Source organism: Falco biarmicus, chromosome 10 (assembly GCF_023638135.1).
Source record: "Falco biarmicus isolate bFalBia1 chromosome 10, bFalBia1.pri, whole genome shotgun sequence".
In the NCBI taxonomy this organism is placed as follows: Eukaryota; Metazoa; Chordata; class Aves; order Falconiformes; family Falconidae; genus Falco; species Falco biarmicus.
The window spans coordinates 34,455,052-34,468,401 of record NC_079297.1 but is presented as its reverse complement, the minus strand read 5'-3'; the positions used below and the strand labels follow the sequence as shown (position 1 = coordinate 34,468,401).

Here is a 13,350-nt window from a genome sequence, read left to right as displayed (position 1 = left end):
ATTTCTTTGCCACAGCCAGTGGATTCAGCCAAATATCTGTCCGTGCACCAAGAAGCTTCGCCTTTGAGCAGTGTTCTCCTGCCAGCTGACACAGGACACATCTCATTTAAACCCCTTCTCCTTCCTGCATTTTACCCAGCCAAAATTCATGACCCACAGTAAGATCCATCCATCAGGGAAAATGCCAGCAGGCAAGATCAAGGATCTAAGTGAATAACGGGGGGGGGAGAAATCACAGGACACCTCTGTGACACGATCATGCTACCTTCAGACACGATCGTGCTGCCTTCAGCAGAGGCAAAGCTCACTTGCAGAATTACTAGAGGACCTCATAGGAGAGTACAGAGACCGAGCTCCTGGCTTTTTAGCTTTTTAGTAACTGAAACGGTCATTTCCGCACAATACTAAATCAGAAGGAAATAAGGGCCAAGCTAACCACCTCAATACAATGCTTAGTTCTCTATCACACCAGCACCAAGTGATTTACACTTGGTCACGCAGAAGCAAATAAAAGTTGAGAAATCTTGGTCACAATGATCAGGAACCACAGTGGTAATGTAAGGTACAATTATGGCCTTGGTCAATATTCCTAATATATAAAATACACGTCTCAGGGCATGTCTGCAGCACTGGAAGCGGTCTTCCAGCTGAACAGTTGTTTTTAACTTCAACCCAGCCTCACTTTAACTACTTTTGATTAAAACAATTACTTTCACTCAATATCCAATTTCTGACAGGTATTTCTCTCTACATATGTTGCAAGCTGGCTCTCTCCTTCCAGGCAAAACGACAACAGCTCACTAGAAGCAACCTTTCTTATTTTACAAGTCATATATAATTTATACAGCCGTAATATCAACAAAGACTAGAAATATAAATTGTGTCCAATTTTCTTTTATATACCCTTTCAACAGATTTTGGGGCCTTTTCCTTTTGAAGTATTGCTTCCTCCTGCTATTGCCATTAGTTCTCAGGAGAATTAGTTACCTGAGCAAAACTACCTCCCTTAGGGGAAACCCCAAAAACCAAAATTGACACCACATACAGTTAAATGGCATTGAATGTTAACAAGTGTCCTATACTCCCTTAAGCACACAACTTTTTTTTTTTTATTATTATTCATTAAGTCCTCAAGTTTTCCTCAAAACAAACACTTGCACATGCATAGATTTGCTCCTGCCCTCCTAGTCTTGCAGACGGATTCCACACAGGAGATACATGACTGACATATTAAGCTCTCCCACAGAGCACAAGACAGGTAGATAGTTGTCTGAAAACCAGAGACAATTTTGCTTGTTTCAAAGGGTGCAAAATACCAATATCCACCAAGTGCAGTTTTCTGAGTCATTGGCAAAAGAGAATTATTGACAAAAGAATCACAGGCAAGTTACATGGAAATTCACAGGTAGCTGGTAGGAGTAGGGAAGCATTTTCTTCACTGTATTTCTTTTAGGTAGAAATTAAGAGTTTGAGGGAATGGGGTTTTTCAAGAGTTTTCATTTAGTATCCAAATAGCACTGAATTAGCTAGCTGACTTACACTGCTGAGAAAATGCCATCCTCTCTTTTTAAGATTATACCTAGGAACAGACTCGGGAGCACTCCAGCACTGAGACACCCTCTCCTTTCACCTGCCACTGCCTATGACCAGATGCCACACATGTACGATGTGTTCGCTTCTGGCACTCTGAATGACTAAGGAAGTTTAATCTTCCTCACCCAAGCAGTAATTCTCTTTCCTCTTTTTATTTAAATAAGTTTTTCCTTCTGAAGTTGTGCTCAGAAACAAAATATTTTGTCCAATTCTCATCTTGGCTATTATAGGATAAATAACCAGAACACACACTCAAAGCACATAGCCATCTGTCATCCCACCGTCACAAGGTCTGCAAGCGGCCAGAAGGGTTTGCAATACTGAGCTCCCAGTATGAGCTTTTGGGGGCACAAGGGGGAAGGTATGTATCTATTTGGCTTGGGATTGGTAAATCAAATATTTTTACAGCAGAAAGTGAACTGACAAAGTATAAAAAAGAAAAATATTGTTACCACAGGTTACAGCTAACAAACCCTCGCTGGGGAAAACAGAGGGCATGTAGGAAAAACTCACTGTGACTGGTGGTGTTGCAGATGACACACAAGATGCCGTTGGAAGTGGCTTTTGATCTACCACAGCAAGAACAGCTAGCCCTTCAGCGATGCCACTGCAAGACACAAACCAACAGATTCATGAGCAAAACAAGCAGGTAGTGATCAGGAGTCACTTCAGGAACAGACTTTTCAATCCAGTATTACAGTTCAATTTCACAGCCCCCTTCCCCTCCCCTCTGTACATTCCCACACACTCTTCAACCTCAGTGAAGTTTGTTACCAAAATAAAACTCAGGTCACCAAATAAAGATGGACTTATTGGAGAAAATACCTTCTGGCATATTTTCAATACAGAATTTTTAAAAATCATTTTAAATAGGTGACTTTTTCTCATTGAATCCACGCACAAACTAACAAAGTAAGGGTGAACATGCAATGGCAATAGATTAAGGCATGCTGGGCTTGCAGAGGAAAGTCCAGGTAAAGAGTGCCTATGGGACAGCACCCTGTAATTTATGGTCCATCAGCACCTCAAGAAACAAGCTTTATTGCTACCAGGGAACAACACACACAGAAAACATTCAGAAGAGAGCACAAACTTATGTTTCCTATGCAGGGAGAAGGCCATGGCCAGGGAGAGTAAAACTGATAAATATTTCTAATCATTCAAGTTTCTGAGACTGACAAATGCCAACAAAGCAATCTCAGCTGGTGGAAGCATTTTATGCAACAAATACCCACAAATGAAAAGCACCTTCTGCTGGGAGTGGTCAAATTACACGAAGTAATGCTGCACAGGGAAAAGTAAGGTTATAGCTGTACTCAAATGCATAGCAACATTCAAACATATGATCGACCAAGAGTTTAGTTCTACCTAAAGAAGCAACGGTAAGGTCTGTCGTGTAGACAAACTTTTCCAAACAAACAAAAAAAAAAAACCAAAACCAACCCCTTCCCTTTTCCATGGCAGCTTTGTCATTACAGTGGATGAGAAATCACAACACTGTTTTGTGCCACAAGATTTTTTGCTAGTGCATACATCTCATTAGCATTGTTTGGAATTGCAGATATATTTTAGTTAAGTACAATGTAATTAGGCCCACTGGAAATTGCTTAGGATTAAAAAGCCAAGGCCTGCAAAAGAACTATGACATCCTTACTGACCACAGACCGAGACTGCAGTTTATTTACCCATTTGAAAGACATTTTGTCTATAGATCAACCATGCCTGATTTCCCATAGTGTGACTCCTGGTTTTTGTTGTGGTTGGTTGGGTGGGTTTTTTAATCTTGCTATTTCAGGTGCTTAATGACACTAATTTCCAGATGGTCTAGAAATCTAGCACAACAGAAAGCAGGCTACATCCCTGTTACGTGCAGGAGTGTTCTGTCTGACATTTCGCTGCCACATAAATCAAGCAGTCCCCAAAGGAGGATCAGCAATGCATTCCCTAAACATTGCTTTATTTTGGTTTTTCTAAACCAAAGAACTAAGAAAGTAGATATTGAGTGTTTCTTGAGAAGAGAGAGCTGCCTCATGATTTTTAGTTTGTTTTTTTTTCCCCTGAACTTGACAAATACCAGAAGCAACATCACCTTTTAAGGCAAAAGGCAGCTGAAAGCTAAATCCTTCTTTTAAGCCAGAGTGACTCATAACAGCAAAGGTTCTTCCTAGAAAAACAAATTCCACCATGAAGCGAGAAGCTAGAAGCCTTGGTTTTAACAACGCAAACTAATCCTTTACCCAAGAATTTTGTAGGCTGGTATTAACTGGTTCAGCAGGTGCTCTTGGCTACTGCGAACAAGCTAGACAGACTACTGGCCTGACCCAGTCCTACAGTCCATTTGCATGCCTAGAGAGTACAGTAAACACAAGCACAGATGCACAGGAACGCATTTCTTGCCTTATCTTTTCTATAGGAATGCAGGAGGAAGTCTGTACTTGAAGCTGTATCTACACTGCAGTCACACATGCTTTCAACACAGTTGACAACCAGCTCAAGAGATAAGGCAGAGGAGATACAGAAGCACACACGACCTCCAGTGAGCCTGTGTAGTCATGTATAACCCAGTACCGTCATACCTTCATCACGCCTGTTAACGGTAACGAAACCTAGGTCACGTACAGCTACTCAGGCTGCAATCCTGCCTCCTGAAGCAGGGGTTGTCACTGCCATCGGAAGAGGCAGCATTACACTAATGAGAGGATGGGATCTCGGTGGGCTGCATCAAAATCTACTCTTTGAATCTAGAAGACATCCAAAATCTTCCTCTGAGTATCTTAGTCACGGCAGAAATTTCCTTTGACCTGCCCAACACATGAGCCCAGGCAACCACACTTCCAGCAAAGGAGGTGCTGGCACCCCAGCAAGGAGGCCAGGGCCCCACTTCCCTCCCCACACACGACCTGCTGTATAACCCAGGCAAAACATTTTGTCTACTTGTGTCACTTTCGTTCTCAGCTTGATTTTTTTTTTTTTTTTGTCTGCTCTTTTGACCAGGGATCATCTTTTACAAGATGTTTATGTCTATTTATCATGTGTTGCTGCGCACAACAGGGCCTCTAAGCATCAACTTTAATATCAACAGGAATGTCAGCTGCAGTGTAACTGCAATTAGTGCTACAAGGCTCGCCTCAAACCCATCTACACCAGACATCTCGCTCCAGAGACCAGAGGCATGTGTTTACTCTTTCTGCCCTGGCTTGTGTCAAACGCTTCCTGACTCTGGCATGCCCCACACAACCTAGAGTCCATCTCAACAAGAAATCTCTGACAACTCCCAACCATTTAGGAGATTGTTTTCAGGCTAACTTCACAGGTTCTTAAGGGGGAAACTACAGCTTAGCAAGAGAGGATGAACTGAGTCCTAATGCCTAAATTCACACCAAATAAAGACCTGTCAGACAACTCAGCTTTACAGGAACTTGGAAGGCATGAGTCCCATTCTCTGATTTTCTTGCTTTGAAACACCTGGACTTGCTCTCCCCACTCCTGCATTCGCCTTTAGTGAAGCCATGTTGGCTGTCACCGATCACTTCTCTGTTTTCCATGCGCCTTAGCACAGTTTTCAGGAGGATCTGCCCCATAATCTTGCCAGGCACAGAGGGAAGACTTACTGTACCGTTAAAGGCAAAGAGTGAACTTGGCAGTGAGGAGACACTTAGTAACATGCTGTGCTAATATTGCCTGAGTTTTCACACTTCTAAGCCAAATCAACAATTTTATATTTTTTTCTTTCCCCTTCAACCAGAAAATACCTTCCCCCTCCTTCTTTTGAGACAACATCCATAATGTGACAAACACCAAGCTGCACCTGTTTGGGCAGCAATCCCAAAGAAACAGAACCATTATCAACAGAGATCTCATCAGCGGCGTTCAATGGGGATGCCAAATAGGAGGAAAGGCTTTGCTGCATGTGTCTTCCCACGAGGCGTTACAAGGTGACGTCTTTCTGCCAGTGCTCTTGTAAATACCCAGGGCTAAATACGACAAGGGACCTATAGCAGGTAGCAGGGAATTGCCCTGATTTCTATCGCCACGGCACACAGGATGTGTATGTGTAGAACTACTCAACTTCCCTGTCTTGAAGGGAACACACAGAAATTCCTGGAGCCACACAGATCAGGCATCGCCACCTCCACTGGTGGCAAGGGACATTTTTCAATCTCTGCTCAGCTTTCAACTAATGCAACTATAACAGGAAATTTACTGACTGCCTGTACTCTTGCATTAGCAGACAGTACCTGTAACAACAACAAAAAAATGCTATTTTGTGAAATCCTACTAAACACAAGAGGCTGTGGAAAGTACATTTTAAAGCAGATCTGAACACTGCTTGCTCTTGTTTTTAAGAGAAAAATACCAAAAAGAAAAGTCAGCAAGTTTCATCTTTGCACCACCACCCACCAGTTTCCCACCCACCCCCACTTTTTCATTTAATTTATTTTTAATTAAGGTAACATTGTATTTATTGTCCACATGCTCTCCCCTCAAACAGAACTCCATTTGACAACTTGCAATCATATTTTAAGTCACCTCCTTCAACTCCTGTTCCTTGATGTAAGTCTCCTCACCCTCAGAAAAGGCTACAACTCTCCTGCCATGCCCATACCCGTCACCATGTATGCAAAACTCAGCAAATCTGCCAGATAAACTATCCAGCTGACACCTGCACAATACTCAATACCTGAATGACCCTCTTGGATTCCCCATGCAAGTTATTTATATATATAAAAAATGTATTATATATAAATATATATATTATATATATGTAAAAAAACATAGAGGAATATATAAATAGTTACTCCCTTCCCACTCCTATTTTATTATGATTTTCTGAACTATATGCTATTCTTATCTTCCTTACATCAGCATTAAACCTGACAGCCATATTCCTGCAACACGCATTTCACCCTTGTCTCTGAAAACCACTGGACTGATTTTACTCTTTGGAGTTATTCTTTACAAAGTCCAGAACAGCACACATGCGTATCACCTCTTAAACTGATGAGCACATGTAACTTCGATCAGAGTTCATGCAACAGCAGATCACAACTCAAAGCCTCTGCCCAAAACATCCACTTGCACTCTGCATCCCTTGCGTGAGCTTGACAGGGTATTGTTAAATATTTGCATCCTGTGCTTCTGCTCAAAAAGGCATCTACACTCAGCACTTAGCACTGAAAGCTGCAAGATCTGTGATCCTCCTTTGGCTGCTCCCAAGTCTCAGCCTGACCTGTGAGGAGGTTCCCTCTTCTCCTGTAGAGGAGCTTTGGCTTTTCTCAATTTTATTCCCAGAGCACAAAGATGAGGCTTTAAGCTCTTACGTACCCTGGGGATTCTAGATGGAATCAGCAACACGAACAACCCATCCTCTGGGTAGGATGAGACTGTCCCAATGCAGCCTGAGAAGGCAGCTACTCCTCAAAGCAGGTAAACCTAAAAGGGAAGCTGAAACACAGCAGATTCCTAGAAGCCTCTCTGCATCAGCCGTTGCTTTCCATCATCGTCATCTAACTCTCAATGTCTGCCTCTGTCTCTAATGTAACTAGGTCCCAAGATCCGTGCTATCTTGTTAAACAAAATAGGTTACTTTGAGACCAGAAATAGAGGAGTTTTAATAATGATGTGAAATCCAGAGTGTTGCACTAGGCAATTTATTTAGGTTTCCAGCCATGACCACTCTTACTGCGGCTTGTGAGAGTCGGGCTGAGGAGTTCTGCGAACACCCAGCACTGGACGTACAACCAGAAATAACAGCACCAACTCAAACAGTCACTTGGGGCACAGAGCCACCCCATCTCAGCTACCACAGCAGCAAGCAGAGAGGTTCTTCCTCCGTGGGACATGCTACCTCTCACCAGAGAGCACGGCAGCAGCTCCCGCAACACCCCTCTGCACCTGCCAGAAGGGAGAGGCTGCCTGGTGCTGACTGTTCATTCATAATTCAGGCACTATTATGACCTGCTCTAATAATTTAATAGTTTTAATGTTCAGCATTAAGATGAAGCGAGTGGAAGTCTGAAATATGAAACTTTGATTAAGGTCAGCAGCTTTAAACTTGGCTTCCATTTTTAGGTGTTATGCCTGAAAAAGGGCTGATTCCCCCTGCTTAATAACTATGAAAACATATAGGTGTTTAGATTAAAATATCCCATACACTGAAGTTCAGCATGCAAATTTGTTAAGGAAAATACATCACCACTCATCGAACTAAGCAGTGACGCAATAAATTATACATTTACCCAAGTTTCAATTTTTACCATTTTTAAATGGATGAATGATGGATTTCTTTTTTCCTAAAGTCAAGGTGGGGGGTGTGGGAGGGGGTTGTTTGTTTCTTCTTTTGTTTTGCTGTGGTTTTTTGTTCATTTGTTTAACTTTTAATGTCAAGCTGTCCTCAGAAGAAAATTAAAACCCAATTAAAATCTGCAGAAACAGCATTTATTTACTATCTAAACTGCCCCAAACTTGATAGCTCCCTAATAGAAGGAAGTGGGTTTAACAAACTTTACATTTGAAATTGTTTTTAAAATAGGATTGTCTACAGTGAAAGAAAGGAAACGTGACTGGTTCTACCAGAATAGAGTATCTCACCATCTTTCATTTAGTCTTTCCTCAGTCCTCCCCGGTCCAAGCTATAAGGTATTCTCAACTCCCAGCCTCACACCTTCACAAGTTACCCCATACCCATCACGGAACTGATAGAGCCGTAAAACTTAAATAACAAATATTCTCCCTACACCTGCAGAACAGGCTACTGCTCTCACAGGTTATCCTGACACTGCAGAACTCTTTTTCCAGACAATTAAGCCATCGATTTCCTGTGGTTCAAACACTTTCATTTTCCTTTAAAGCCCTAGCAAAACCTGCACTGGTAAATACTTTTTAATTTAAGTAGTATTAAATGGTATGGGAAAGTTTAAATCCTAACCCATTTTATCATTATTTCAAATTCACCACTGAAGAGGTTTCTTTCCAGAGAACACACTTCATTTCGTATATATAATTACACACACACACACACACACACACAAATATAGACATACGATACTTGCCCAGTGATTCTTAAAACTGTTGCAGGGCTTTTGGAAACACAGGGAGGTTTTAAAATACAACAGGTACTTAGCTCCTGAAATACATCCTCAGTGGACATAGCCAACTATCCCTCACTGTAAGCCTTTAAGTAGAGATTGTAGGTATTTTCTAAAGGAGTGACTCCAATTCCCAAAGAGCTGATACATCTCTTATCACAATATTGCATGCATTTGTTCCTGTGTCATCGTTATAAGCACAAGAAGGACTATTATTCCCATGCTGCGATGGGCATGGACCTGAAACACTGTTAAGGCAGGCAACTCCAGCAACAGCAGGATCCTCCCCACTCTCCAAGCTCCCCCTGAGCAAGGCTAATGCAGCACTGCCCGAGCTAGCTGATGGTTTACTAGCTAGATCCAGGGTCACACCACACTGTGACAGAGACCCGGCTAATACTGTGGTATGACAGTGAGTCACAGCAACACTCCAAGCTGCCCTGGTAAATGTCATCCCTGAGGAAGTGTTCAGAAACACCTGTGGAGAAGCAAGACAGGAGAATCAGCCAGTGTAGGCAAAGGACATCTTGGTGGTAACAACAGTTTACATGACATTTAATTTCCTACCTCGATCAATCAAATGAAGCACTTAAGGACACAGCACTAAGTTTTCACGTGCTGTAATTTCTGCAAAGCACTCATCTTTTTATTTGTTTTGTGGGGTTTTTTTTCTTTGAAAGCTTTTCAGCTTTTCCTTTTAAGCCAGTGACTTAAAATGACTGTTATGTTAGTTTTGTTGCTGTGGATACACCAAGACACCTGTTTTGCTCCCAGAAAATCTCTGAGGCAGCAAACTATAACACACAATTTTTACCACGGTATTTCCGGGCAGAAGATACACCTATCCTACCTTTGCCCTTTGTGGTAACTGCACAGAATTAAAACAACATATTCTCAATTTTGAGGCACGTCTAGATCATTTGCTCTCGCAAACCAGCCATGCAAAAACCACAAACCAAGTAAGTTTTCCACCAGGTTGTAGCAGCTCCCACTTCCTCCCTGATCTTCCATCTGGCCACAGAGTAACTGGACCTGGCCACAGGCCCCCATGCTGGCAGAGCAGCCCCGTATCAGCTGCTAAGCATCTCAGCCAGCTATCACAAAACAACATTCGCTTCCTGCGCCAGAATCGCTGAAGCTATGGCAGGCACTTTGTGGCACATGACAAGCCTCTGTGCAGTAATTTAAGAGCACTGGTGTTTGGCAGCATCGGACCACTGGATGTGACCTAGTCAGTGGGTGAAGCAAAGCACAACTCGGATCTAGCTGGGCCAGGACAGCAGCATTCACATTGTCCAAAGAGCACTTCACTTTGACAAGCGTTGCTCTAAGCAAATTTCTGACAGTCTTAACTGCTGGATTTCCCCACCGACTGGCAGGCCCATGTCAGGGATGACCACTCACATTCAGTTTGCTTCCAGCCAAACCCCTTTAGACACCACCTACGCCCCCCCCTCTTGTCACAGAGCATCCCCAGGACTTCCCACCTGCTGCCCTACCCTTCTCACGTGCTGCAAAAATTTGGATGCCTTAGGTAACACTCTCAAACACATAGCCCCAGTGACAAGACGAGAGGCTCGTTACAGGACAACTGCACAGAATACATCGAAAATTTATTTGTGATCTATACAAGAGTCAAGTTATCACCTTTCAGGCAGCATCAGTAACAGTTTCCAACTCATACTCATTTGCAAAGTTGAGAAAGCATCTAAACCAGTACCTAGGTACTAGTATCTTTAGTATAGATACCTAAACAACCATACTAATTGCTGGTACCTCCAACACCTTTCCCTCTGGAGAAGGGCTTAAACTCCTTTATTTGATGGATTGTTAGCACCACTAAGCCTCGGGAAAAATAAACGCAGCTCACGAAGAGCCAACACTGCATACTGTGTTTAAGTCCTGCTGTAGAAATAAAGGTTGGCTTCAACCACTGCAAATATTTTGCAATATTTTACACTGAAGTCAAGAGACCCTCAATGGCTTTAAATCAATATCTTTAAGTTATTTGGAGGTTTCTGAAAGTTTTGTGCCAAGTCAGTTACAGTAATGCCACATCGCACCGTATTAATTAGAGCAGCTTGACAGCAGATGCAGTTCCTTACCTACGCTCTAGATCCCTGTTATACAGGCAAAGCTGTTATCAAAGGGACTGGAGTCTTCACTTCTCTGCCCCTCAGTTCTCACACTCAATAGAGACAACACTCCAACTAACTTGTCCATCTTGAGACCAAAATCTGCCCTTTGATAGCAGAAGTCATCTATCACAATACTTATTCACTATGTCTAGTTCAGGAAGTTTCTGCTTTTGTTTGGGGCAGACTGGGCAGTACAGCATACAAATAATTACCTGCTTACACCTAACAAAAACGAGGGAAAACAGGTAAAATTATACATATATCATATATATCTTTGTATGTATATATATAAAAATATGGGGAAAAAAAAAAATCAAAGCTCCATACAGGTTTGTAACAAGATAGGGAGCCCATCTTGGAGCTTCAGAAATTTATAATGACACAAAGTATCCATCCCCAGGAACATCCAAATTTAAAGCATTTCACTTTGATTGTCCTTCTGTCTTGTGGTTTGCTACAATCACACAAGAGTTGGTCCAGCAGATTAAATGCTACAGGTGGAGATTAAATTTGCAGGGATAACAGCTGTTCACTGGCCACTGGTATTCTAACAGCATTATAGCTAACCAGCGTATTTCTTGTTAGAACCACACCAGGCCCGCAAGTCAATAACGACTGTAATGTCTTTCTTTACCTCTCCTCGGCAGTTTCTGCCATCTGCCTTTGCTCTTCTGTCTCATCTTCAGCCTGGCACAGTCTAAAACTGCTCTGTAGTTTATACTTCATCTGCATTATTTACTTTGTACAGCTAGTGGCTGATGCCCATACGTGACAACTAGCATGCACTGCTCTAATGAAGACAAAACGCCTCTCAATTCAGAACCCAAAAGCAAGCAAGCCCCTTACAGAAATGTCTGCTCATACAGCACTGTAATCGTCACTGATGCACCAGGACTGTCCAAAGCCCAGGAGTTAGCTGGTCCCTGCCCTGAGCTGATGGCCAACCAAAACACATATTTAATTTTCAACTAAGAAATGCTGCTGTTGCTACCTACAGTGAGACTATACTTAAGAAGTATGCCATGGCTGTATCAAAACTTTGCATCGCTTATAAATAAACTCCTGCTAGGAAGATAACATCTTCTCACTCCTGGTGTGCTTTAATATTAGGCAGTCCAAGGGAGGATAAGGCAGAGCAACAGTACCTCACAGCTGGATGGGAAGAAGAGCCGAAAGTCAGCTACAGCAAGTCAAGCAAAGCCTGGAACAGGCTGGAAGAAAGTAATTCCTCATTATGGGTAGGCTGTGACATACAGGTTGACAAAAGTTGCTAATGTTCTACAGAGCAGGAGAGAGGCTTAAGAAACAACACCCAAATTTAGAAATTGTTTCTTGTACCCGGCCCATGATTTCCACGATATGAATGCTATAATATTCCCAACACTAAGCCAGGTGCATGATTTCATCTCCAGTCAATGCAAATCCAGACAGCAGTTCTACTCCGTTTCCTTTCTATACCTTAATCTCTCAGTGTTGGTGACTTGTATCAATTACTACCTTTCCCACTTCCTTCCACTTCCCTGCAAATATGATTAAAGACCCCTACAATTACATGACAGTTCCTGATACAGGGAATATATCCTGACACACAAACATACATAATAGCTGTGTCCCCCCTGCACCTCTCCATCTGGAGCAAAATCCAACCCCTGCGGAAGGTGAGGAGGCAAAGTGTGGGAAAAGAGGAGGATGAGTCTCAGAAGAACTTGGAAGAGATCCTCCTTCCTAGCAAAGACAGCACACGTCAGTCCAGCACATTAACAAAGCTACCTCGAGCTGCCCCTCAGCCCTTCAGACCTGCCATGCTCATTAGCACACGGGTTTCTCAGGTGGGGGGAAATGCATGAAACTGCCCCCAGTTCCACGACGGAAGGCCAGTTTATACAGAGTAATGATCTGGTTCAACATACCCAAAGAACTGATGTACTCACTAGTTATCCTAAAGAACAGGATATTACAGTAAATTATGACAGCTGATGCGTGTAGTTTTTTTAAAATTTTCAACTCATACAGCTAGCATTAGAGGTGTCCTTTACCAGGAAAAAAACACCTATAGAGCAGCACCCTGTACAGAGTACAGCAGTCTATAACAGTGTTACTTGCTAGCATTTACAAAGCAGCAATGTACACAGTGTAAAGGTTTTCGAAACATCAATTCACATGTTCTGCTTTCAGTAAAATTAAACTAAAAAACACTCTATTCCCCTCATCACCCCCAAAGTAAAGCCTGACATCCTTCTTCCCTCCTCCATGAACCACTCCAGTTCTCCTTTCTGCTTTTATCGTGTTGCACTTTTCTCACTTTTAAAAGGCACATGAACACAGGTGAATTCACAAGGAAACAAGACAAAAAAAGCTTTCCTACACTTCCTGAAATCTCTCAAATTCCAAATATTTAAAGATACTCTTTTATGCCCCTCTACATCAATGCTTCTTTACAGTCCTCAGAGTGTCACTCCAGCTCCCAGCTTCTTCCAGCCACTCCCAACCCTTGCTCCTGTACTTACCACAAAGCAGCTGGCACAAGGGAG

The 13,350-nt window shown here is 42.5% G+C and overlaps 1 protein-coding gene across 4 annotated transcripts in view; it reads right to left on the bottom strand.

The window, feature by feature from the left end:
* The window catches only part of TSPAN4 (tetraspanin 4), a 436,281-nt gene that overhangs the window by 363,468 nt on the left and 59,463 nt on the right, over positions 1-13,350 (bottom strand). For all 4 annotated transcript variants that reach the window (XM_056354234.1, XM_056354235.1, XM_056354236.1 and 1 more), the window contains one exon: positions 2,107-2,200. The gene's annotated coding sequence lies outside the window, so the exon portion shown is untranslated. The remainder of the gene's footprint in view (positions 1-2,106; positions 2,201-13,350) is intronic.